The sequence below is a fragment of the Castor canadensis genome, chromosome 8, assembly GCF_047511655.1.
Source record: "Castor canadensis chromosome 8, mCasCan1.hap1v2, whole genome shotgun sequence".
Classification (NCBI taxonomy): Eukaryota; Metazoa; Chordata; class Mammalia; order Rodentia; family Castoridae; genus Castor; species Castor canadensis.
This window is the reverse complement of record NC_133393.1, coordinates 78,555,989-78,581,824: the sequence shown is the minus strand read 5'-3', so window position 1 is coordinate 78,581,824 and position 25,836 is coordinate 78,555,989. Positions and strand designations below refer to the sequence as shown.

Genomic DNA, 25,836 nt, shown 5'->3' with positions numbered 1-25,836 from the left:
TCTGTAGGTTCAGTGTATTAAGTGTCTTTTGAGGTACAATATTTTCAATTTATGGTAAGTTTATCAGAACATAACCCCCTTCTAAGTTAAGAAACATCTGTATTCATTTGAATTCCATTGTTTGAAATCAATCTCTCTTTGTTTTTCTTTCTTTAAGGAGGAAATTTTAGGGTCATATTTATTAGGGGTTTTTGAGTAATTGATATTAATAAGAATATTGACCTTATTAAGTGTTCTATGTAATACCACCATAGCTGTATTTTTAGAACATTTTGCCCCAATAATTGGTCTCAAGTAGATGAGAGGGTTCTATGTAATAAATCAGTTGTCTCAGTTCTTGAATCCTGTCTTATTAGGTCAACACTATTATATTTTTGTTCAACTCCTATTTTATGCCTAGTTCTTCAATGAAGACTTTCTGTACCAATATTTTCTAGATATTTCTGGAAAATTCCAGAAATTTCCACAAAACTTGGAGATATAGTAAGTTCATTAAATCAATTTGTTACTTAGTGAAAGGCAATAAATTACTTCATTGGATGCCATCTTTTTATTTTTATTTTTTTGCTTCTCTTAGTATGGTGGAAACAAGAGTCTAAACCTAATGTAAGCAGCATTTTAAAACATAAAGTACCCATATATAGTTACTATTTTCTGTTAATAATTTATTACATGATAATGTAAATTTTTAAATAGAAGGGATATTGGAGATTCAACATGAAAACTATGTTGAAACAAGGGTTCTAAGAAGGAAAGGTACGCTGTGCCATTATTTGTTCTGACTAATCATTGTCATCGTTATCCTCCTTCCTCTCAAAAAGTCTTGAAAGAATAAAATAAAAATTTTGTGGGATGTTTTGAATGCTTTAATGACCATTTGTACTTATAGTACCAAATAATCACAACACTACCATAATATACATGAAGCAAATATGCATTTTAGACCCCCAACTTATAAATTCAGGGTGCATATTCTTTATTAATGTAGAGGTAATGCATGTTCACTTCTGAAGAGCCACATGCCCTCCCACTCATACCCGAAGCAAAGCTGTACCTAGAATGCTAACCGCATTACAGCTTCTGAAAAAATAGTTGAACCTGTGCCAAAGGAAGGCTTAGAGAATTTCTAGAAAGATTTCTTGTACTTTGTGTTTTGTAATCACTACTTACGTAAAAATATCTTTCCCTAGTTTGGTTTAATATAATTTATCTGCTGTTCTCTGCACATTTTTATATTAAATACAGTACTTCCTTTCAAATGTTTAAAGATTTGCTATAATTGGGATAATTTCTAAAACAGGTTTATGTGTAATCAATAGCTGTCATGGAGTTAAAATTCACAGTGATCAGGAATTATAAATCCAATGAGACTGCTCCCTAGTTCTTACCTCCCACTTGATTTGAAGCTTAGAGATTTCTTCAAAGTTTATCAAAACTCATATATGAGCCAGGTTTAGTGGCTCATGCCTATAATCCCAGATGGAACAGAATTGTGAGTTTGAGGACAGCTTTGGAAACATAAAAAGATGTTGTATTTAAAAGAAAAGCAGCATCCCCTACCCCAAAGTCAGTTATCACAAACTGACAGCTAACATCATACAGAATGGGGGAGGTGGAGAGAATCTCATAGAATTTCCTCTAAAACCAGGAAAAAGAAAAGGGTGTATATATCTCACCTTTTGTTCAATATAACACTAAAAGTTTTAGCCAAAACAATTAAGTAAAAGAAAGAAATAAAACACACTTAAGTAGGAAGAAATGAAGTCAAATGATTTGTTTGCAGATGAAATGACTCCATATAGAAAAGCTTAAAAACTCCACCAAAGACTAGTAGATCTGATAAATAAATTCAGTGCAGTAGCTGGATACAAAATCAACATATTAAAATCAGTCACTTTTCTATGTACAATAATAAATTTGCTGAGAAAAAAATCATGAAAACAATCCTGTTTACAATAATTATAAACCATCTAGAAACAAAATTAAATAAGGAAGTAAAAAAAGTAAATCGTACAACGAAAACTACAAAATATTGATGAAATACTGCTCTCCATCATGACTGTGGTGATTTCTCTTAGCTATTCATCTGATAGTATCCAAAAAATATAAAGAACTCAAGAAACTTTGCAAAAAATCCCAAGTAATTTGATATAAAAATGGACAAATGATCTGAATAGATACTTCTAAAAAGAAATACAAATAACCAAAAATACATCTTAAAATGTCCAATATTATTACCCACCAGGGGAATACAAATCAAAACTATATAAAGAAACCATCTCATACTAGTTAGAAAGGCTACAAAAACAAAATGAAACAAAAATCAAATTCTGGTGAGGATGTAGAGAAAAATGAACTCTCATACACTGTAGGGATGTAAATTAGGGCAGTCATTATGGAGAACAGTATGGAAGCGCCTTAAAAAACTAAAGCTCTTTTATGATTCATCTATCCCATTTCTGGGTATATACACAAAGGAAATAAAAACAACATACAAAAGAAATAGCTGCACATTCATGTTTATTCTGACACTACTCACAATAGCTAAGGTGCCTATCAACAAAAGAATGGATTTAAAAAAAAAGACTTTACGTGAAATAAGCCAGACACAGCTAGGCAAGCACCACATGTTCTCTCTCATATGTGGAAATTACAAACAAATTAACTTGAAAGTAGAGTAGTGATGACTAAAGACTGAGAAGGATGCGGGGGTTGAAAAGGGGAGGTTGGATTTGATTAATTCACACTACATGCATGTATAGAAATATTACACAAAGCCCTATAAATACATAAAACTCAGATGAAATGGAAGAAGAGTCATATTAGAAAATGATCCATTAGTCATTACACAATAAAAATTAAAAATGGTTAGTAAGTAGTATTGAATATGAAATCTAGCCCAAGCAGTTAAGTATTCTCTTGTAACTATTTAAGTGATATGAATTTAGTTTTCTCAGAAAGAACTTGTGCTAAGAATGTTATTGAAGTAAATAGAATTAAGATGTAAATCTACTAAAATAAGAATTTATACAAAGTGTGTTCCCTTCTCTTTGAAGAATTTTCTAGCAACCCAAGTTGGATTTGGTACCCCTTAATTCTTCACAGGAAAAAAGCTACTTCCTCCCTCCAACTAGCTAATTTCTTTTTCTTTTCTCTTTCCTGTTTTAAAAAATGAAATGCCTCCATTATGTTTTCTCTGATTATAAAAGTGCCATGTGTTTGTTGTTAAAATAATTCATTACTCAGAAATAACTATTGATTTTTACATAATTTTCTAGAAATTTTCTCTAATGTTTATGGGTTCACTCTATCTTTTCACAAAAAATGAGATCCGAAAACCTATTAAGTTTTATAATCAGTCTTTGTTAACCTCACAATATCAAAACTTTTTCAGTTTATAAAACAACATGTATTTAAGTTATTTCCTAGTAGTCTATAATAGACAGATAATTTTTATAAAACTGAATCCATTATGAATGGATTTAGTTTGCTTTTAGTTTTGTATATTATAAACAATATATGCAATAAGAATTATTTTAAATCTTTGTCCTCATATCAGATATAGAGCTAGAATAAGTTTCAGTAACTAGAGCTTAGGTTAATGGTGTTCATATTACCCTTTTTGTAATCTTAATGTATATCACATTTGATGGTCTGTATAAATTCTGAAGCCAGGTTTCCTAGGTTCAAATCTCAGTGTTTCCATCAACAAGGTGAAAGTAATTATTATATCCACCTTACTGGGCTGTTGTGAGATTGAATGAGTTAATAAATGTAACGTAGAACTTTGCAACACAGTCAGTGTTGTAAAAGTATTTTCCCTGTGTAGTTAATCAGCTTTTTATAACTGTGACCAAGTAGCTGAAAAAAACAACTTAAAGGAGGAAAGATTCATTTTGGCTCATGGTATCAGAAGCTTCATGAAATCTGGCTGACTACAAATAGTATGGTGGTGGGTGTGTGACAGAGGAAGCTGTTCACCTCATTGTAGCCATTAAGCAGAGAAGATATAGGGAGGGACCACCACTGGAAACAAGACAAGCCCTTCAATGGCACTCCCTCATAACCTACTTCCTCTAAGTAGGCTTCACCTCCCAGTTTCCACTGCCTCCCTAATTCACTGATTAGATCAGAGCCCTCATGATCAATTCATCACCTGGGGGCCATGCCTTCAAAACATTTCATATCCAAACCCCAACATGCATAACACATCATCCAGGAATATTTTACCAAGTTCCACATAGTATTATACAGATATATATGTCTCACAGTAATAAATTCCCCTTTAAAAGGCAAAACAAAAAAATTATCACTGTTAATTTAATTTGCAGTTCTTTGTTTGCATTAAATGTTTTAATGTTTATTGACCATAGCTATTTTCTTCATGGAATTTACTCTTCATATCATTTACATATTTTTCTGTCACAATATTGGCTTTTTAATGATTGACACATTTTTACAGATATTGAAAAAAACTGGTCTTTTACCAGTTTGTGTAACCCTGAAAAGTTCTGTTTATGGTCGTCTGTCTTTGAGAACTGAAGAAAGGAGAACACGTGCTGTTTTTTGCCAAGGAAACTTACAGTACATGATATTAACCATCAGTCTCTTGTTTCAAAAATAGAAACAAGAGTCTCTGTTTTGTATGTGTTCTACACATCCATTAAATGGATATGCATTTCTTATTACAAGGCCAGAGAGAAGAGGGTGCAGCTATTCAATGGACTTTAAGTATGAGCTAGTAAAACCACCTTCCTTCTTCTGGATTTTTCCATCTACATTATGGAAGCCCCCATGATAATTTTTCATAAACGTTGCAAATCTTGTTCACCAGTTTTGTGATATAATGTATTATTATTTGATATTTGCTATGTTAAAATTGTACATTTTGTGGAGTTTTGTGCATCTTTGTGTGTACAATGTTTAGTAAATGCTTATTGTTAAATAAGTATGCTATCTTAAATTATGTATACTTTTGGTTCATAACTAAGGTTATGATTAAAGTATTTGAAGTTGTCCCAAAACTGTACATTTATTTCTGAGTGGAGTGGAGAGGCTGATTATTTCATTTATTTACATGTCCATCTCCTAGCTCTTTTCTGCTATCAGATCCATAATTACCATACAAAGTTCAAGTACCAAGGTTTAACTGTCTTCCCCAACTTCCTCTGACTCTGTTTCTTTCTCTTGCAAAATATTTTGATCACACTTAATTATCTTTTTGACCCAATTTTCAGCTTCTTTCGCAATGCCTTCGTCAGTAACCTCTCTTCTAATGATAACAATCTTTCTCATATATTCAAACTTTCCTAGGAAAACTTTGTCTCTAACATTCTCACCTTAAGCAGGTTTTCCTCTGGCATCTGAATTCCTTCTCATGTTGAAGCAGTTCATTTTCCTTGATTTCCACTGAAATCTCAGAGCTAGGAAAAGGAAGAGCATTTATTCATTGTTTAATATGACACCGATTTTCACTAATCACCTGTCTTCACTAAAAATTCTAGTCATGCTGGCCTAAATACTAGGTTAGAGACTAGAGGTAGAGCAGGCTTAATGTTTGGTTCATCCAGCAGGTACAAAATGTCTTTAATGACTCAGGTTCTTTTACCACTATGGTTCTCACTGGCTTATAAAACTAATTTCCCTCATGGCTGAAGGTGGGTTTCAGTAACTGTCAGGGTTCTGTGTTTTCAAAAACATGTCAAACAGTCAGAAAGGGAGTTCTTCCAAGAAAAGACAACAAGGAACTTCACCAGAAACTGCCAGCAAACAAATATCACATTTCCTCTCATATGTTCTAGGGGGCAGGGAAGGAGAGGGAGAGGGAGAAAGAAAGAAAGAAAAGATAAGAGAGGGGGAGAGAGAGAGAGAGAGAGAGAGAGAGAGAGAGAGAGAGAGAGAGAGAGAGAGAGAGAGAGAGAGAACATGAAAACAAAAAAAGGGGGCTACTAGATATGGAAAGGAATTAAGGGGAAGTGGGTACAAGAAGGTAGTAGAGGGAACAAACGAGAATATGGTATGTTATATGCGTGTATGAAAATGTGACAATTAAACCCATTACTTTGTACAATTAATATATGCTAAAACAAAAACAATAAGGCAAAAACCAAAACAACAACAAAAAAAACCCCAATCCAGCATAAGTCTCTTGAGTCTCACTGGCCATATTGCATGTGAAAGCATTTCCAGAACCAATCACCAGTAAGGGGCATTGAATTATCCTGACAGACACAGAGAAGCCAGGGCTCATCTGGGAACTGGGAATGAGTTCAACTTGGGTACACAGCTTTCAGGGAGAGAAGTGAATATGTTTGAACACAAGTACAGTTATCTTTGACAAAGAAATAGGTAAGAATTAACTGTCCTAAGTTTTAAATGTACATTAGTCATGTACAAGTCAAAACAACCTTAGGAAGCAGGTATTATTGTCACTTTCTTTGCTTAACCAACAAGAAAAGTAAGACATAGAGTTTAAATCACTTGCTTAAGGTTTCAGAGTTAAGTCACAGAACTAGGATTCATACTTTGAAATCTGGTTTCTAAGACTCTCTTTATGTTACTGTACTACCTTGCTTCAAAGTCCATGGTGAAAGACCCAGGCTTTGTACTTAATGATGTTTTTTAGTTGAACACTAGCTTCTTTATACAAGGTATGCAATCTTCTGAGAAATGACTTAATCTTTCTGAATATTTTTTACCTTTAAAATAAACAAAATAATCATTAGTAGTAAATAGTATTTACTTACCTAGCACATAGGAGGGATTTAATAAATAGAAGTTGTTATTTTATCTGGGGCATATGTAGTTCATGTTAAGATATTTGTAACCATAAAATGTATATAATAATTATAAAATGTTTATTCTGTTGGTAATATTATATAATATATAATCCCTTGTTCAAATGATATAGGATAAACTTTTATTAAAACATGTTCCTAAACTGTGACACACATTAATAGATATGGTGAAAACCAAAAACACTGTTTTAAAATAATCTAAATAAGAGTTGCATAGAAGTACTTTAAATATGAAGTTTATTTTGACTTTTTAGTTGCAAAATTATTCCAACCTGCTCTTAAGTGTTGTCACAGAACCAAATTTTCAACTTAGTATGACTCAGTCAAAGCAATTAAAATATAAACCAATAAAACTGGGGAACAATCTAGCAGCATTTAGTGATGTCAAGAATATATACTCCTTTGACCTGACAAATCTCTTCTGGGAGTTTCTTCCACAGGTTGATTCTGGAAGTTCATTGCAGCTTTGTCTGGGGACCAGAGAAATATGGGAGACCTAGTTGCTCATCTCTAGGAGATGAGCTGAAAATGTGGGGTAGAAATACCATAATCCTATGCAGTGGTCAAAAGCAATGATCTGCGTACAGAGTTAGCACTCAGCAACGTCTAAAGCTACATGTTGAGTTAAAAAAATAATAAATGTATCTGTAGCAGTATATCTTTTTGTAATGATAAATTAGGTATTAACTAGAAAAGTATGCAGAGACATAGGTTTTGGTTTAGAATAAGGCATGTTTGCATATTAATTAGTATGATCCATTAAAGATAGAGAATGTGATTATATGGAAGAAAGAAAGCAAGCGATCCCTAGTAGCGGCACATGCTTGTCTGGAGCAGTGGCACACATCCCAGATGCCCAGGAGGCAAAGACAGGTGAATCATGAGTCTGAGGATAGTCCCAGAAACAAACTACAAAACAAAAGGGCTGCAGGTGTGGCTCAAGTGGTCCTGGGTTCAATCACCATTGCAGAAAAAAAAAAAAAGAAAAAAAGAAATGAGGAAGAATGGTACACTAGATTTTAAGAATAGTCACTGATGATCCATGGCTCACTTGTGTATTCCTACTGCTCCTTGACTACTGTCTAACCTAAAGAATTGCTTCTAATTCATAAAATGTGACAGGCTTATATAAGATTGTGACTCTGTCTTGCTATCAGACTCTCTCCAGTTCTGATAAAACAAGTTGACATATGGGAGACATACGACAAAGATCTGAGGATAAGATACATCTAGTGGTCAGCAAGGAGCTGCGTCTCATAGTCTTACACTTGTAGGGGAACTGATTCCTGTTTACAGTCATCTAAATGACCTTGGAAACATATTCTTCCCTAGTTGAGTCTTCACATAAGACCCAGTCCTGGCTCACACCTAGGATAGCAAAAGAAATGATCAAAAGTACAAGCAGGGAACCCTTTCACAAAACAGGAAATTCAGAAATGTGGTATGAAAAGGATTGTTAGGTAAATTAAGAAACAGATCAACAAAAAAAAAAAGAAATTAAAGGGTTTTGTTTTCTGAATAAAATAATAGAGCAACACCATCAAAAGAGAAAGGAGAAGAGGACAAAGATACATAAATTGGAAGACAGAGGCAAATGTTCATTTGAAACAGTTTTAGAAAACTGAGAAACAGATATTCTGGATAAAGGTAGCATGTGTTTCAAACATTAAGCCCTGCATATCTGAGAGACAGTACAACTACAGGAGTGAGAACATGGACCATGCTAGTGTTATCCTCACAAATTACCACAAACCTAGTGGCTTGCAACAGAAGTTTTTTCTCCCATAGCTCTGAAAACCAGAAACTTTCAACACCTAGGGTTGGAGGCATGGCTCAAATGTAGTAGAGCTTCTTAGCAAGTGCAAGGTCCTGAGTTCAAACTCTAGTACTGCTCCCCCCAAAAGTGTCAATACCTTGCCTTTTCCAGCTATTGGTAACTTCAGGCATTCATAGGCTAGTGGCTGCATCTCTCCACCTTCTGCCTCCATGGTCCCATTGCCTCCTCCTCCCTCCTCTTTGATGCTCCTCTGTATGTCTCTTATAAGGATGCTGGTATTAGAATTACAGCCCATCCAGATAACCCAATGATCTCATCTCCAGATCCTTAATTTAGTTACTCCTGGAGGACCTTTTTTCTAAATAAGGCCACATTCACAGGGTTCTTGGAGTTACGACGTAGACATCATTTTGCAAGTCATCTTTCAACCCACTATGTCACCTATATACAAATCATGGGTCTGTCACCTCCTAACAGTGCAGCTTGGGCACACTTCTGCCCCTGCACCATAGCTTGTTCATCTGTAGCACCATGCACTATGGGAGAGATCCTAGTGAGCATATTACAGTGTCTGTTATTTTTATGCTTTGATTATTAATGAATTATGAAAAGAGATGAGGACAGTGCTTATAACAGGAAGATGATATATATACTTGACTTCTTATAATGTCTGATGATACTGGGGCTATGATCTTGACCACAATAAAACATTCTCAGGAAGATTTCATATCAGAGTGTGTGCATTACATTTTGTTTTGCATGTTTGTGATTTCAAAAGCATTATTATAAAAGCATCTCTTCTCAAAGTGTGCTCGCTACTATACAGATAACTTAAGAATTATGATTCATTATCTTTTTAAAGTTAGAAAACTAATACTCTTTTGCAGTGATGACAAGAGGAACAGAAAGACACTTTGTAAGCAGGTATAATGTTTATAAATGTTAAATAATTTTTATCTCAGTCTAAGTCTGACTGCCACCATTCAAGCTATGCTATGTGGCTTATCATGTAAGGAAAAGAGAGAACAGATTTTTCCTTAGGACAGAGATTCAAAGCTGACTTTCCTGTGTCTGTAAAAAAGCAATATTCTTGAAAGCTAGGGTTTATGGAAAAAGAAAAAAATTTGTTTACTCTCAAAATTTACGTATCAGGAGCAACCACAATCTTGTGAAATCTAATCCCTATAATCAACAAGTAAGATCCCTCAGAGTGGTTTCGCATCTGTTGTAATGGAATCCACAGAGGTGAAAAAAGTCCTATAATTATCTTAAGTTTTCCAGATAAAGGCACTACAGGTCAAAGAGCTTAAGTATTTGAGTCCAAATCACACACAACTCTTAAACAAAAGCCTGGGATTTGAATCCAGATTTCTCTGGTCCCACAGACCTCATTCTTTCCAAGTTGGCCTTCTTCAGTTCTCAACATCCCAGGTCCATCAGTTTATCATGATAGCATTGCCTACCAAAACTCTGGATTATAAAACAGAAAATAGGCAAATTGTGGCTCAGGAGAATGGAAAAGGGCACTGCTGAGAAGGTGAGTCCAGGTGGAAAACCATGAAGGATAAGTTGAGGTTGTCTGGGCTTCGAGGCCTTACTAAGACTCCTCACTAGGGTAACAGCAACATGGAGTCTGTGTCAGGCTTTTTCTAAGGGATTTATATTTATGGAATCACTTAAGCCCTATGCCAACTGTAAGAGGCAGGCATTATTACTATTAATCACATTTTTATACAGATAAGATTACCCAATCAGTTGTGACATAAAGTTGGTCTACATCATTGAATTCCATTGTGATTTGAATATGAAACATTCCCCACAGGCTTTGTTGAAAGCTTGGTCTTCAGTTGTGGCACTGTTTTGGGAGGTGCTAAAATCTTTGGATGGTGTGTGTGGCCTACTTGGAGGAAGTAGGTCACTGGGGTGTGTCCTTTACAGTTTCTCTCTGCTTCTCAGCTGCTACCTATGCCACAGGCTCCTACCACCATGATATACTGCCTCACTAGAGGAGCTGAAGGGCATAGACAAGTGACCATGAACTGATACCTCTGAAACTGGGAACCAAAATAATTCCTCCCATCATTAAATTGTTTGTGTCAGGTATTTTGTCTCACTGACATAAAAACTGACTGACACAGGTTCTGTGAATAAAATAGAGCTGATACCATAAGGAGAGGCTGAATTTCTCTGGAAGTGTTAGGACATCACAGAGACTACTTTATCTATCTCATAGTTTGTTGAGTTAACAATATAACCCAGAAAATAAAGGACTTCCATTTTTTTGAAGGTATGGAAAATAGATAAGAAATCCTAAAAGATTTCTTCAATAAACTGATAACTTTTGAAATATATGCAATTGCTAATAAAAACAAAGTCTTTTCGAGAAATTGAATATTAAAAACACCATTTTTATTAACCACTAAAGTAAAATTTATTCAAGCAAAATTTCAGGAGAATAATCAATTTGCTTAAATCATGGATTGTCAGAAATTGCTCAAATGTCCACAGCAGCAAGGAGATGGTGGACATACACGTAACATGTACCTGGAAAACTAAGATTAAGAGGGTCACAGTTGAAAGCCAGCCAGGGAAATAGTTCATAGGACCCCCATCTCCAAAATAACCAAAATATGTCTGGCAAAATGGAGTGTGGAGGTATAGCTCAAGAGGTAGAGAGCCTCCTTTGCAAGTATGAGGTCCTGAGTTCAAATTCCAGATCCACCCCAAAGAAATGTCCACAGCAAAATTTTCAGGTGCACTAGACTCTTTGTTTATTTGCTTCCTGTGGTAAATGGTTGACTTTCACATTATATAGGCAGCCTGATTAATTATAATTGATTTTGAAAAAACCATATATATAAGAATAAAAGAAAGGCCATTAGTGTTCATCTTTCATTAGTAGGAGAGAAAAGTGAATTGAATGGTATAAAAAGGAAGCCACCCATCAACACAATGGAAGGAAAATGAGTGAGGAAAAAATAGATTAGAGGATTTCCAGAATGTGCACTTTAATTCTAGGAATTAGAATTATGAAATGAAGTTTAAATATCATCACTTAAACTATAATCACTTACAATGATGCTAAGCCAAGCATCCCAAAGAATCAGTGAAGCAAACCGTAATAGCATTACTGCTTGACACAGGTACACAATATCTTCCCCTAAATCATGGAAAATTATCCCACATCTCTTCTTAAAAGCAAAATGGAAAAGAGAGCTAAAAGCAGTAAATATGTCTGGGAGACAAACATCAATTTAACTCCATTTTGTTATATTTTTCTTCTGTCTAGACAGGAGTCACATTGGAAATAAGAAATGAGCAAGTGAAAAAAAATCATATGGAGCAACCACATTGACTATGTGACTCTTGAAATTAACAAATTGAGGTGTTCTCATTACATTATAGACATTGATCTATTATAGATTATGAATAATCATTCTTCAAATTTCTATAGGACTTTAGCACTCCCAAAATACATTCACATACATTGTGCCTTGGATCGCCCTTCCCCACAACTCCTCCAGAGACAGCTATCATTACAGCTATGTTATACATGAGGAAACTGAGTCTCAGGCCTTTAAGTGAATTGTCAAAAGTCACAGACTAGAACTTAAATCTTGATCAACTTATTTTAGGAATAATGCTTTTTTTCCACATTTAAACCACTTAATATTTTTCCCTCTTACTTTTGAAAGGATTGGCACCAAGAAGTGTTGTCTTTTCACTTCTTAAATATCTGGTCAAAGTTGAGATGAGATGGTACACAAAACAGCTATGTTTTCAATGATATCTTATAATGCCCAGGATTCCTATGCTTTCACAAAGTTCATTTTCCACACAGGGAACTGGACAATTAACTACTCTTCACCTCCATAATTTTTTGGAAAAACTCTTTCTCAGATTTTGTTCAGAAATATCTAGGTCACTTTCTAATATCAGTACTATAGAAGAACTAATTAAGCTGGATAAAAAGTTTCAACCAGAAAAATAAGCTGGACCACTTGGGCTTAAAAGTAAGAACACCTGCAATTCTTCTACCAACTAATTTCAGATGGTTTGTACAGAAATTCGGCATGTTAAGGAGAAAATCAGGACTATACTTTCTATTTAATAAAATGTTTGTGTGCTGACTCTTGAGAACCCTAATCTTTAAAACATTTCTTTTGCTTCATAAAATATTCTTTTCCCTAATCCAACCCACTTTATAAGAGTCTGACTTAGGCAGAGTAATGTGTGGAATTTTGTTCTTTGTTTTAACTTGGATTCACAGAATAATATATTTGGCACATGATAGATAGTCCACAAATATTTGTCAAATAAAGGCAGGAAATTTATAAGCCAATGTGTAGGAGATAAATGAGCTTCTGACTTTTTTCAAATAGCAAGGATATATAGGCAAGATCCAGACCATCAGCATGGTTTATAAAATCTATTCCTCCACTTGTCCTTCATCCTACTCAACTCTGGTGTCTGTACTCAGTGTTACTCCTGCTGTCTGCATACTCAGTAATGTAGACGATGGGAATAGAGGGTTAAACATAGAAAAACACTGAGTTGGAGCAGGGCAAGAAGGATGGACTCTCATTGTTTTCATGGTCTTTCATCTTTCTTGTAACTTCCACCTACATCTCTTTCAACCTGCCCTCTATGAATCTGACCAACACTATCAGTGACACCTGTCCACTTCTCACTCACTGTATTACTGCCCCTAACCTATTGGATCCTCTATGAGACAGGTATCACTAGAACAGCTGCTGATAGAGTTAACAGAGGCCTTGTTAAAGTTGCAAGGAAATTATCTGAATATTAAACTATTCTATACAAATGAAAAGTAATGTGCAGCAAAATATTCCGAAACATAACATCCCTTGCTTGGTATTACTAATTCTATTTAAATTCAACACAGCAAAGTGTCAAGGGAAAGTGAACTCATGTTTCTCTGAAATTCTGTTCTCATTTCTTCGCATATGTTTGCTCTCTGATAAACTTTGGCATCTACATCTCCCTAGGCAGTGCTCTACTAATAAATTGGAGATAGATACTTTCCAAAATTAGTGATTATTTAGATATTTTGAAGTGTAAATGTATTATGGAAATTTATCTAAAAAATTGGCTATGTGTTCACACTAACATGAGCTCTCATGCTTCTTGGATAAACAAATTACTTAAAATTTAGTATGCAGAAAAATGGTCTGCTAGAATCGTTTTTAATAGGGTAGTATTTTGTTCATTGACTCATAAAATCTCCCAAATACAACTGTTCTTTGTATATTAAAGTTGCCAGTGTTTGTTTTGGGTTTAGTGTTTTGGGTTTATTGTGTGAAATAAATTGAAAACAAAGAGTTTTTTTTTTTCTTTTGAGACAGGTTCTCACTATGTAGCCAGGCTGACCTTGAACTATCAACTCTTCTGCCTCAGCTTCCTGAGATCTGGAATTACTGATGTGCACTACCACACCTGGCAACTGACTCTTTTCCAGCAAGAGCTTACCACCTCCTTTTACTCAAGTAAAATTTTTGATGTGTGCATTGGTCAATGATACATCCTTTCTATGTTATCACAGTACTTAAACTTCTATAATTAATTATAATAAAAATCAAAGTATCAACATCATTGCTATCTACTTGCAAATGCATTCCCTTGCCTTGCTTGCTGACCCCAGCACTAACTTTTTCTCTCTCCCATAATTTGTGAATTTTGCAACTTTTTTCCACATATTTTGTCTGACTACATTTGTACATTTACTTTTTAAAAGGAGTTATTGTTTCCTACATCTAGTAGAATTTAGTCATTTCTCTTCTTCATGACCATAATTTCATTTAAAAATTATTTCCAATCAGCCTCTCAAACATTCCTAAATAAGTCACATCTGTGGAGTTTGCACGTCACCTTGCCCTCCCTTCACATTCCCTGAACTGAATAATTAACAGGAAATACCTGAGAATTCTTTAAATGAAAGACACTAAGATATACGAATGTGAATCTAAATTTCTCTGGTTCATGGCGAAATGAAGATTTAAATGTTGTTCCCTACAGAATTCTTTCTCTATTTTGCCATAAGGATTTTGTCTGTTTTTTGTTGTTTTCATTTTTTTTTACTTTATTGTTGTGCTGGGAGAACTTATAAAGGTTCTTACAATGTATCAAATATATTATACTTGAATTTATCCTCTCCACTGCTCTCCTTCATCCTCCCTCCCCCCTGATTCCTGGAACAGTTTCAACAGGTATCATTTTCGCATTTACATACATGTGTACACATTATTTGCACTATATTCATCCTCCTACCCCTTTCCCTGCCACCTCCCCCTCCCACTGGTACCAATCTCCCCCAGGTGGGCAGGGCCTGTTCCACCCTCCTGTTCTCCAACTTGTAGAAGAAAAAGTAAAAGAAATGAAATTTTTGCTTATTTGAGATAAAGGTAGCTACACAGGGGGTTTCCTTTGTTCTTTCCATGCATATATGTACTACAACCCCAATTAGTTCATCTCCTCTAGTTCTCTTCAATACTCCCTAGTTCTTTTCCCATCGTGGACCCAGATAGTTTCAAATTTCTATATTCATTCCTGTTCAGAGAGTACATCAACCACATTCAAGCTTTTAGTTTCCTTCCCTTGCCCTATCCCTATTCTTGTTTTTGGCAGTACAGGGGTTTGAACTCATGGCTTTGTGCTAGTGAGGCACTGCTCTACCACTGGAATCATACTTCCAGCCCTTTCACTGTGGTTATTTTGGAGAAGCTTGCTCAGGCTGGCCTGGATCCTGATCCTCCTATTTATTCTTCCTGCCAATAAGATGACAGATGAACACTGCCACCTCCAGCAATTGGTTGAGATGGGGCTTTGGAAAATTTTTATCAAGCTGACCCTGCAAACTGGAATCTTCCTGATCTCAGCCTTCCAAGTAGCTAAGATTACTAGTGTGTACCACTGATGCCAGCTAGAATTTTGTCTTTTAATCTATTTAGAGGTGTAAGAACATTAAAAAAACAAACTTCTAATGTCACAGAATGATTTCATAGAATCTTTCTGCTCAGATTGCTTTGAGCATTTGGGTCTTTTGTACTTCAATTTGAATTATAGGACTATTTTTCTTCTAGTTCTGCGAAGAACACTATTTGGGACTTTGATGAGGAGTGCATTGACTCTGCAGATTACTTTGTATGGGCATTTAAAAATATTAATTCTGCTGATCCATGAACATGGCAATTCTTTCCATCTAGTGTTTTCTTTAATTTCTATCTTCAGTGTTTTATGGTTTCCTTTGTAGAAGTCTTTCACCTTCTTGGCTACATTTGTTGCTAGATACTTTTTTTTCTGAGAATGTAAATGCAATTGTTTTCCTAATATTTCTTTCTCAGTGAGTTGGGTATTGGTGCATAGAAAAGCTACTGATTTTCATATGTTGATTTTATATTCTGGTACTTTGCTGAAATTGTTTATCAGATCTAATAGTTTTCTGGTGGTGTCTTTAGGGACTTTTAAGTATAGGATCACATCATCAGCAAATAAGCATAATCTTACTTCTTCCTTTCCTATTTCTATCCCTTTATTTCTTTCTCTTGCCTGATTGTTCTGGCTAAGATTTCAAGCACTATATTGAATAAGAGTAGTGAGAGTGGATGCACTTGTCTAATTCTTATTTTGGAGAAAGTGCTTTCAGTTTTTTTTCTTTGGGTATAATGTTGACTATGGGTTTGTTGTACAGCCTTTTATATGTTGATTTTTGATCCTTCTATTCCTATAGTTCCTTCTGAGCTTTTGTCTTGAAGGAATCTTCAATATCGTCAAAGGCTTTTATGTATCTATTGAGCTGATCATATGATTTTTGCCTTGATTCTGTTTACACTTACTGATTTGTCTATGTTGAAATATCCTTACATCCCCAGAATGAAACCAACTTGATCATGGTGAGTGATCTTTTTAGTGTGTTATTGCAATCAGTTTGCAAATCTTTTAAAGAGTATTTTTGTGTCGATGTTCAGCAAGTTCTATAACTATTTTTGTTGTCGTTGTTCTTACCCAGTTTTGGTGCCAGGATAATACTAGCTTTATAGAGTCAGTTTGTAGGCATTCCTTCCCTATCGTTTTATGAAATAGCTTGAGGAGCATTGGTGATATTTCTGCTTTAAAGGTCTGGTAGAATTCAGCAGTAAATCCATCTGGTCCTGGACTTTCATGGGAGACTTTTTTTTAATTTTTATTTTATTCATATGTGCACACAATGTTTGGGTCATTTCTCCCCCCTTCCCCTGCTCTCTCCCTTATCCCCCTCCCCCACTCCCTCTCTTACCCCCCTTTGCCCCTCCTTACCTCTCACTACCTGGCAGAAACTATTTTGCTCTTATCTCTAGTTTTGTTGAAGAGAGAGTATAAGCAATAATAGGAAGGACCAAGGGTTTTTGCTAGTTGAGATAAGGGAGCTGACTTGCATTGATTTCCTGTGCATGTGCGTTACCTTCTAAGTTAATTCTTCTTGAACTAATCTTTTCTCTAGTTCCTGGTCCCCTTCTGCTATTGGCCTCAGTTGCTTTAAAGTATCTGCTTTACTTTCTCTGCGTTGAGGGCAACAAATGCTATCTAGCTTTTTAGGTGTCTTACCTATCCTCATATCTCCATTGTGTGCTCTCGCTTTTATCTTGTGATCAAAGTTCAATCCCCTTATTATATTTGCCCTTGATCTAATGTCCGCATATGATTTTCGGTCTTTTGGGTCAGGCTAACCTCACTCAGAATGATGATCTCCAATTCCATCATTTACCTGCAAATGATAACATTTCATTCTTCTTCATGGCTGCATAAAATTCCATTGTGTATAGATACCACATTTTCTTGATCCATTCGTCAGTAGTGGGGCATCTTGGCTGTTTCCATAACTTGGCTATTGTGAATAGTGCTGCAATAAACATGGGTGTGCAGGTACCTCTGGAGTAACCTGTGTCACAGTCTTTTGGGTATATCCCCAAGAGTGGTATTGCTGGATCATATAGTAGATCAATGTTTAGATTTTTAAGTAGCCTCCAAATATTTCTCCAGAGTGATTGTACTAGTTTACATTCCCACCAGCAGTGTATGAGGGTTCCTTTTCCCCCGCACCCTAGCCAACACCTGTTGTTAGTGGTGTTGCTAATGATGGCTATTCTAACAGGGTGAGGTAGAATCTTAGTCTGGTTTTAATTTGCATTTCCTTTATTGTTAGAGATGGTGAGCATTTTTTCATGTTTTTTTTTTTTGTCATTTGAATTTCTTCTTTTGAGAAAGTTCTGTTTAGTTCACTTGCCTATTTCTTTATTGGTTCATTAGTTTTGGGAGAATACTGTTTCAGTCTCATTGCTAGTAACTGATCTAATTAGGTTCAGTTTGGGTAAGCCATACGATTTTAGAAATTTGACTTCTTCTAAATTTTCCAATTTATTAGAATACAAATATTCAAGATAATCTGTACTGATCCTCTGCATATCAATGGTATCTAAGATTTTGCCTCTAAGTTTATTAATTTGGATCTGCTCTTTCTTTTAGTTAGTTTTGGCTAAAGGTCTGTCAATTTCCAACCATCTCTCATTGGATATCTAACAGATATTTCAGACTTTATCAGACATCCGTTCCTTATTTTCTCCTCCAAAATTTGCTCTAACCTCAAGCTTCAACTCCATCCTTCTAGTTGTTGAGGTCAAAAACCTCAGAGTCATTCTTCATCCTTTTCTCTCATACTGCATTTTGAACTCCTCAAGAATTTTCCTGACTATAACATAAATTTTATTCATAATCTGCTGAATTTAGCATTGCTACAGTTGCCTGCTTGATTTGAGCTCTGTAATCCCTCATGTTGCTATATGTTTCTCCTGATTATAGTATAATACAGATTTACCTTACTAAGTACTGTTGGTTACCTTTTCCCTATTGTTTCTTGTAACATTGCAATAATTTTCAGAAAATGATTTGATCTAAACTTTTTCTCTTGAAAATTCACTAAGTACATTACAATATCTTATGTTTACCATGTTAACATGAAAGAAATTTTTCCTGCCAAAGAGTACCAGTTAGAACAAGTTTGAATGGTATGCCATGTCTGGATGAATTTGAAACATTTTGCTTTGTAAGTGTCACCAGCAAGAAAGATGATGACCAAGAATCTTCTACAGTGCTTCAGTTTATTTGACTACATGCATTTCCACATGTGTTGTAGGGCCCTCATGTTTAGGGTATGGTGATCATTAAATATTTGCCCCTCCGACATAGAGCATCCACCCAGAAGTCCTTTGTTTGAGTTTCTGCCATCTTTCAAAGCATAATTCTTTTGCATCCTCCTCTACTCTTCTACCAATGGTGACCCACCATCAAGTATTCTTTTAGTGAACACAACAAGCCTCTATTATTCTATTGTTTAATATTCAAAACTTTCAATTTTTAAGACATATAAACTTGTTCTTATTCAAATGAAAATTTTTATCTATAAAAACTGACTATCTTGGATGGGATAGGATATTTAAAGATTTTTGCCTTTAGAATTTATGGAAATATTTTTCATTTAAAAATTTTCACCCATCAGAAAAATTATCAGAAACAAATCAAAATTATAAACCAGAGACAAGAATACTTGAATATAAAAGGCTCATTTGGAAAGAAATATAAAGTGCCCTCATCATTTGTAACTATTGCTGTTTTGATGTGGTTTTTCATTGTCATTCTCAAAAACAACTTAGGACAACTTTAATTTAGAATTTGAACACAGATATAACTTTAAAGTGCACTTTTTATTTCAAGTTACAGACAATTCCTTGGTTTCTATTGCACTTTATAATCATTCTTTCTTTTTATGGTTTCATAAGGATATTTTACATATTTTTATTCTCATTCATTTATTGCACAAAGGGGTTTCATTGTGATATTTCCATAAACTTCTTACTGACTTCATTTATATTTGGTGAATTCATTTTTTCCTGAATATGCTTCACCATGCATTGAATGTAAGCTTGGATTACATTCAACAAAAGCACACATAGTGTATAGGTGTGGGAGGAGGCAGTTGTGATGAGAAGGGGTCTTACTATGGTTTGCCAATAGTTATGTTGGCTGAAATACACTAAAAAGTGAAGGTTGATGGAATTAATAATATTTCCTTTATATTTAAACTATGTTAATTTGTAAATAGAGAATGTTAAATCAATTATAAAGCATCTTGAATTTTGTAAATCTAACTTGAAGCAATTAATCCATTATTCCTTGTGAGCTAGGTCATAATCTCTAAAACAAGAAAACGTTTAAACAATGACTCCTTAACTAAGAACTGTTGGAATTCACTGCTTACCAAAGTGCTTCAGTTTCTGTTAACAACAACAACAAAAACCTTTCTGCCTCTTGCCTAGTTCAATATTTTTGTTTATATTTTTTGAGAGATTAGAATAGGATCTTTTTGCTGTTCAAAAGAAATCTGCTCATATTTCCCAACTCCATCTGAAAGTTTTGGTGAAAAATCAAGTTGTTGGATAAATGGAAACAGCTAAATATTTTATTTTAAAGGGAAAAGGGTCAATTGAGTTTATGCTATAAATATGGATGAATGTAGACTAATTCCAAATTAGAAAAATTTTCTTATTGAGTATATGTTAATTGTAAGTACTTAGAACACTGAAAAGTAGGTTTTTCCTTTTAAATGCTATTTGGGTTACCTCTGTTCCAATGTAATATTAGTCAATCAACATTACAGGGCATGGCTTTGTACCAGTTCAGGGTCATGAAAGTTATTTAATGTGTACCTTGGAATGTCAATATCAGTTGTAATTCTATAATCAGGTGATGGGAGGATTATAATATCTGTTAGTGATGGATCAGTAATTGGAAACTGGATTTGGGAGCAAAATAATTTAATAATAAAAACAAGATTGGTACCTAAAGAGCTTTGCATATTTTGGTCTAAGTTATTTAGGACCTATCTTTTTCTTATGTATAAATTTATCAGTGCCCCACGTTGTTTGCTACCCAGTAGAAATTAAATATATGCTTTCCACTTTCTTCGAGATATGGACTAAAAGCACTGAGGTCTGAATTGCTCCAAAAGAATGTATCAGAAAATGGGAACAAAAATCAGCTAAATTAGCAGCTCTTTGGTTTGGCAGGATCAGTGCTCCTGGAACCTTGGTATAGAGACATGGATATTTGAATCTTATCCAAAAATTTATGTGAGCAATCAGATATCAATTAGATATATTAAAAGTGGGTAATAAAAATAAATTAGTACTTAATGATAGATCAGAAATCCTACCAACATAGCCTTGTATGGATATATAGACATGTACTTAAGCATGAGATTTTAAGAGAATTTTTTAAAAAGCTTTAAAGAGTATTTCAATCTATTATTCTTACTACACATGATTTGTGGCAAGGAGTAACTATCATTTCCTTTTCTTCTCCCAGCTTCTATGGAAAAACAAATTACTTGCTTTATAAAATACAGGTTATCAGCAATATTGCTAATTGATGGTATAGCTGCCAAATTCCAAGTCACATTCTGACAAAGAATATGACCTAATGTTACTCAATAACATTTCATCAATCACAAGCCAGAAAATAACTAACAGTTAGTATTTTCTTTGGATCAGTAATGCAACTTAATAGTGGCAGTTAGCATAATTAAAGGCCAGTAACCAGATTAAAAGGTCTTAGTTTGTAATTTTTTTCTTTACTGAAAAAGGATATGTATTAAATGATGTTTGAATTGAATCCAAAGTAGTGGGGAAAACCCCACCAATTTGATAAAAAGCCTTTCAATGAGTATTTAATGAGCACCTACCCTTGCCCAATAAAGAGTACCCTAGGGCACATATAGGAGAGGATATCATCTCTGATTCTCATAAATATACAACATGATTGGATAAAGAAACATGCAGATTTAAGACAAAAAGCTGAAGCTCAATGGCTAAGTATTAGGTCAGTGTAAGAGTCTCCTAACACTGTAGGAGAATTGAGGGTAAGAAGAATGACGGAATTGTCATGGTCAGGAAACATGATTGTATAGAAGGTAAACTTGAAGAGATATGAATGAAAGGAATTTTAGTGGTTCCTTTGATCCTTATAAACTGGCTTCCATACACATTTAACTGGATTGACATATAAAAGGCAACTCTTATCTATCCCACTAATTGTTTAGGACACAAAAGTTTAATGCAATGAGAAATGATGCAATGCAGGTCAACTTGAATTTTCCAGTCATTAGCATTCAGATGGAAATTAAAATTATGGTAATGCACAGACTTGAATAATTTGGACTTAGGGGCAGAAGCAGGAAACTATGGATGGAGTCATGAATGATGCAGGAAAGTTATTCATTTTAGTCACTGAGCAAGCAAGTAATTAGCAATGTCAAGACAGCTTAAGTGAGATAACTGATATTGGTTTGGTAACCATTACGTCATTGGTAGGGAACAAAAACCAAATAAAGTGGATTTGTTGGATAGGGATGATCAGAAATCCTTGAAAAATTTAGATATTAAACAATGAGTTTAATATCTAAATTATAACATTCTGGAAGACTTACTCTTTTTATTTATTTTTGTCCATTTTTATTAGGATATATTTGTTGTATAGGGGAATTCATTGTGACCATTCCAAGAACTTATTCTTTTAAATGTTATACTTTTCCAAAAAAAAAAAATCACTGCAAATATCACTGCTTTGATAGCTATTTTAGTAAGTCATGATAGAAAAAAATCCTCCTTAAACATAAGAATTATTGTCACTTTGATAGTAGCTTGGTGGTCACCCAGATGAATTGTGGGTTCAAAGAAAGTATTGTTTTTCTCCTATAAAGCTAAGAGCTAAATATGAACACAGAAACCTAGTTATTCAGCATTACAAGGACTAATAACTCACATTTTAATGTACTTCTTTCACACTATGAAGTGAAGTGAAAGATGAGTAATCCAATTGATCAGAGCAGAGTAGCTCATCAGTGTTTAAAAGACCTTAGGGTATCATAGGTTTGTTTTGTTATACCATCTATGCAAGTAGCCAAACATTACTCATTCTCCCTGTTAACCTGAGTTCAACTTGTCCTTTGGTATATACCACTAACTAAAATATGCTAACTTAGAAAGTTAGAAAAGAAACAGGAAAAGGTAAAATATTTAAAGGAACACTCTGCCTTAACTTCATTAAAATACATGAAAACATATAACACCTAAGAACAAATATTAAAATTGGAGTCAATTTATTTTATTCCTTCAGAGTCTAATTATAACAAAAGAGCATAGCTCTAGAGACTGATTGCCTGCACTTGCTGCTCACTAGTTTTGTGTTGTGAAAGGAATCATAAAACTCCTCAATGCTTCAGTTTCCTCACCAGTAGAATAGTAAAAGTGCCTAATTTGTGGAGTTGTTGTGAGGGTAAACTCACTTAAAATCTTAGGTTGGTGACTGGGAAAAACAAAGTTGAAAGTTTTTGCTATTTTTTTCATTTATTTCTTTATAATGAGTTCTAGTTGTCTGAATGACTTTGTGAGGTTGTGATATTAATTCTGAGAGTTGTTAATAAATAATTATGCTACATTTCTTTGGGCTCCTCTGTGGTTACCACATTTATCCTTATATTTTAGCATTTTTAGTTTGAGCTGTTGTTCTCATCCACAACTGAGAATTCATTCATTTATTGCACTTCATCATCACAGAACAGAAGAGCAGGGAGTTATTCTGTTCGGTTTTCATGTCTTGCCCTTAGAAGTTTGTGGTGGCTCAAAATATATACTGCTGGCCACCTACTGGTGGAGTAGAGTACTTATTAAACATATAAATTTCTATAACTCTCCTCACCCCTGAACTACTGAACCATAACCTACAGGATATAGAACCAGGAAAATACATGAATTTTATAAGCATAGTATACATTACCAAATGCATACTAAAATTTGAGAACCATTGACATAGATTGTTTGGAATATTCTCATGCTTGCTTTTAATTCTCTTCCTCATATTCTCTTAAATATATATTTTTATATTCTCTTTTCATGCTTTCCCTCTTTGACTGTTAAAGGTACTGGTGGAAAGTAGAGTTCTTCACTTTAACAAATAATAATGCTTTATGCTATTTGAGATTTTATTCATAAATTAGCCACATATTTTATCTAAACCAGATTTATCTTAACCAGATGAGTAAAACATTTTTCCAAGTTGAACAGTATAAAGTATCTAAAAGAATGTAAGAAAAATAGCAACTAATGTGCTATGAAATAGCTTCTGATGTTGTGCAAAGCCACTAGCATGCCTGCACATAAGAAGTATCTATTATGCCATTATTCATGTTACATGTATTATAGCATTTAATTGCAATGACATGCTTAAGATAGGAAAGCTAGTATTTACATATAATCAGACTGAGATTCAGAGATCTGATGTAACTGAAGCAGTTATCCTTGTCTGGATAACAACCAAGCTGTATGATTCCTAATAATTGTGCCTTTTTAAGCACATATTAACTGTATAAAGTTGTGGGGCTTCATTGTGACATTTTCATATATATATATGTATATGTAAGTATATATATATATATATATATATATATAAAGTGTAAGTATATATATGTGTGTATATATATATACATACACACATAAATATATATATATCATACTTTGATCATATCAACTCCCCATTCCCCACTCTTATACTCTCCCATCTCCTCCCTCTTTTCTAATACTCTTCCTGCTACCTTCATGTCTTTTTTCATTGTTTCTTGATTCCACATATGAGGAAAAAACCATGCAATACTTGTCTTTCTGACTGGCTTGTACAGTGATCTACAGTTCCATCAATTTTCCTATAAGTGATGTGATTTTGGTTTACCTGATGGAAGAATTCTCCATTATGTATATATACCACAAAAGTGCTTCTCATACTGTCTCTTATAATATGCTACAGATATAAAATAAAAAGATCTATAAGACTCTTAGAGAAGTTGACAATCATCTATAAATGGCTAATTAAACATTTAATACCTTTCTTTATTTTTAATAAAATAAAAAGTATTAGGGAAAACATTAAATACTGAATTTCTACTTATAGACTCTATACTGCAGTGCTGCAGATCAAACTCAGAGCCTCACACATGACAAGCACGTGCTTCTACCACTGAGATATATTATCAACCCCCAAATTGTTAATTTTTAATAAGATTGAGCTTGCTACTCTGAATAGCATCCTTTATTATAAAGTTTTTTTGCTAAAATGGCTTTATGAAATTCTGATTGAAATGCAAAGTATTGTGAAAAGGCTAAATTTTTAGTTTTTTCTTTGATGATTTTTAAACAAAAATATTTAAATATTTTAAAATTTGAGGGGAATTATCACAATGTAACCCTTTGTACTGTCATACATGTGGTGACAATTTTTTTTAGTATTTACTTTAACCCCTTTAATTGGTGGGTCCAAATTGCATAATGTGTCATCATTAGAAGAGAAAAATTTTCCACTGGATTAAAACAACAGAAAGGACCAAATAGCCTACAGAGCCTGAAACACTGAGCTCTCAGAAGCTTGAAAGAAAACTTCAGGTTTGTGTTAGCAAGGGTAGGGGAACCTAGCTACTTAGCCAAATAAAATATCGCCAATACATAGGCAAACCAAATATATGATGACTAACCTTTAAATTAGCTTCTTATAGTACAAAACTGTCTTAGATGCCTGGTTCCATTTTCTTTTCTCTCCCACTGCTTTTCTTCCTTTCATTTTTGTCTTCCTTCCCTCTCCTTATCTTCTTCATCCCCCCTTCCCATTTTGCCCACAGTCCCTATCATCTCCACACTAACCACTCATTGAGTAGTCTATTATACCAACTTTACACATCACTCACTTTTCTCTTAGCCATCTGCAATCCCTGACAATAACACTCTCTTCCACAATGACTGAACTACACTTCTACACACATTAGGGCCTTATTACCTCTGTAGGCCCCATAACACATGCTCTTCTCCCCCCTCCTCATTCCCCTGCCTCCCCATCCCCTCTTCTATTCCCATAATTTTTATTACCTAAGTTTTAATGTCTATGCAAATAACTTTTATTTCCCCAATATCCTCCTGTTTATAGATAGTAATGCCAAGGATTTTACATACAATGTAAATAACAGGTCTGTGAATTTGTTATTGCCATGTCTCTCACCCTGTACAAACATCAAGTCAAAGTGGATTTTGGACCATTATGTAAAGCCTCAAACTTTGAAGCTAGTGCAACTAAGAGAAAAGAGTGACAAATGGGACTACATGAAACTAAAAAGTT

At 34.3% G+C, this 25,836-nt stretch overlaps 1 long non-coding RNA gene across 1 annotated transcript in view; it reads right to left on the bottom strand.

Annotated features, from left to right (window-relative positions):
• The window catches only part of LOC141425736 (uncharacterized), a 74,532-nt gene that overhangs the window by 4,522 nt on the left and 44,174 nt on the right, over nucleotides 1-25,836 (bottom strand). Inside the window, exon 2 of the long non-coding RNA XR_012450814.1 lies at nucleotides 5,340-5,423. This is a non-coding gene — a long non-coding RNA (uncharacterized lncRNA). The remainder of the gene's footprint in view (nucleotides 1-5,339; nucleotides 5,424-25,836) is intronic.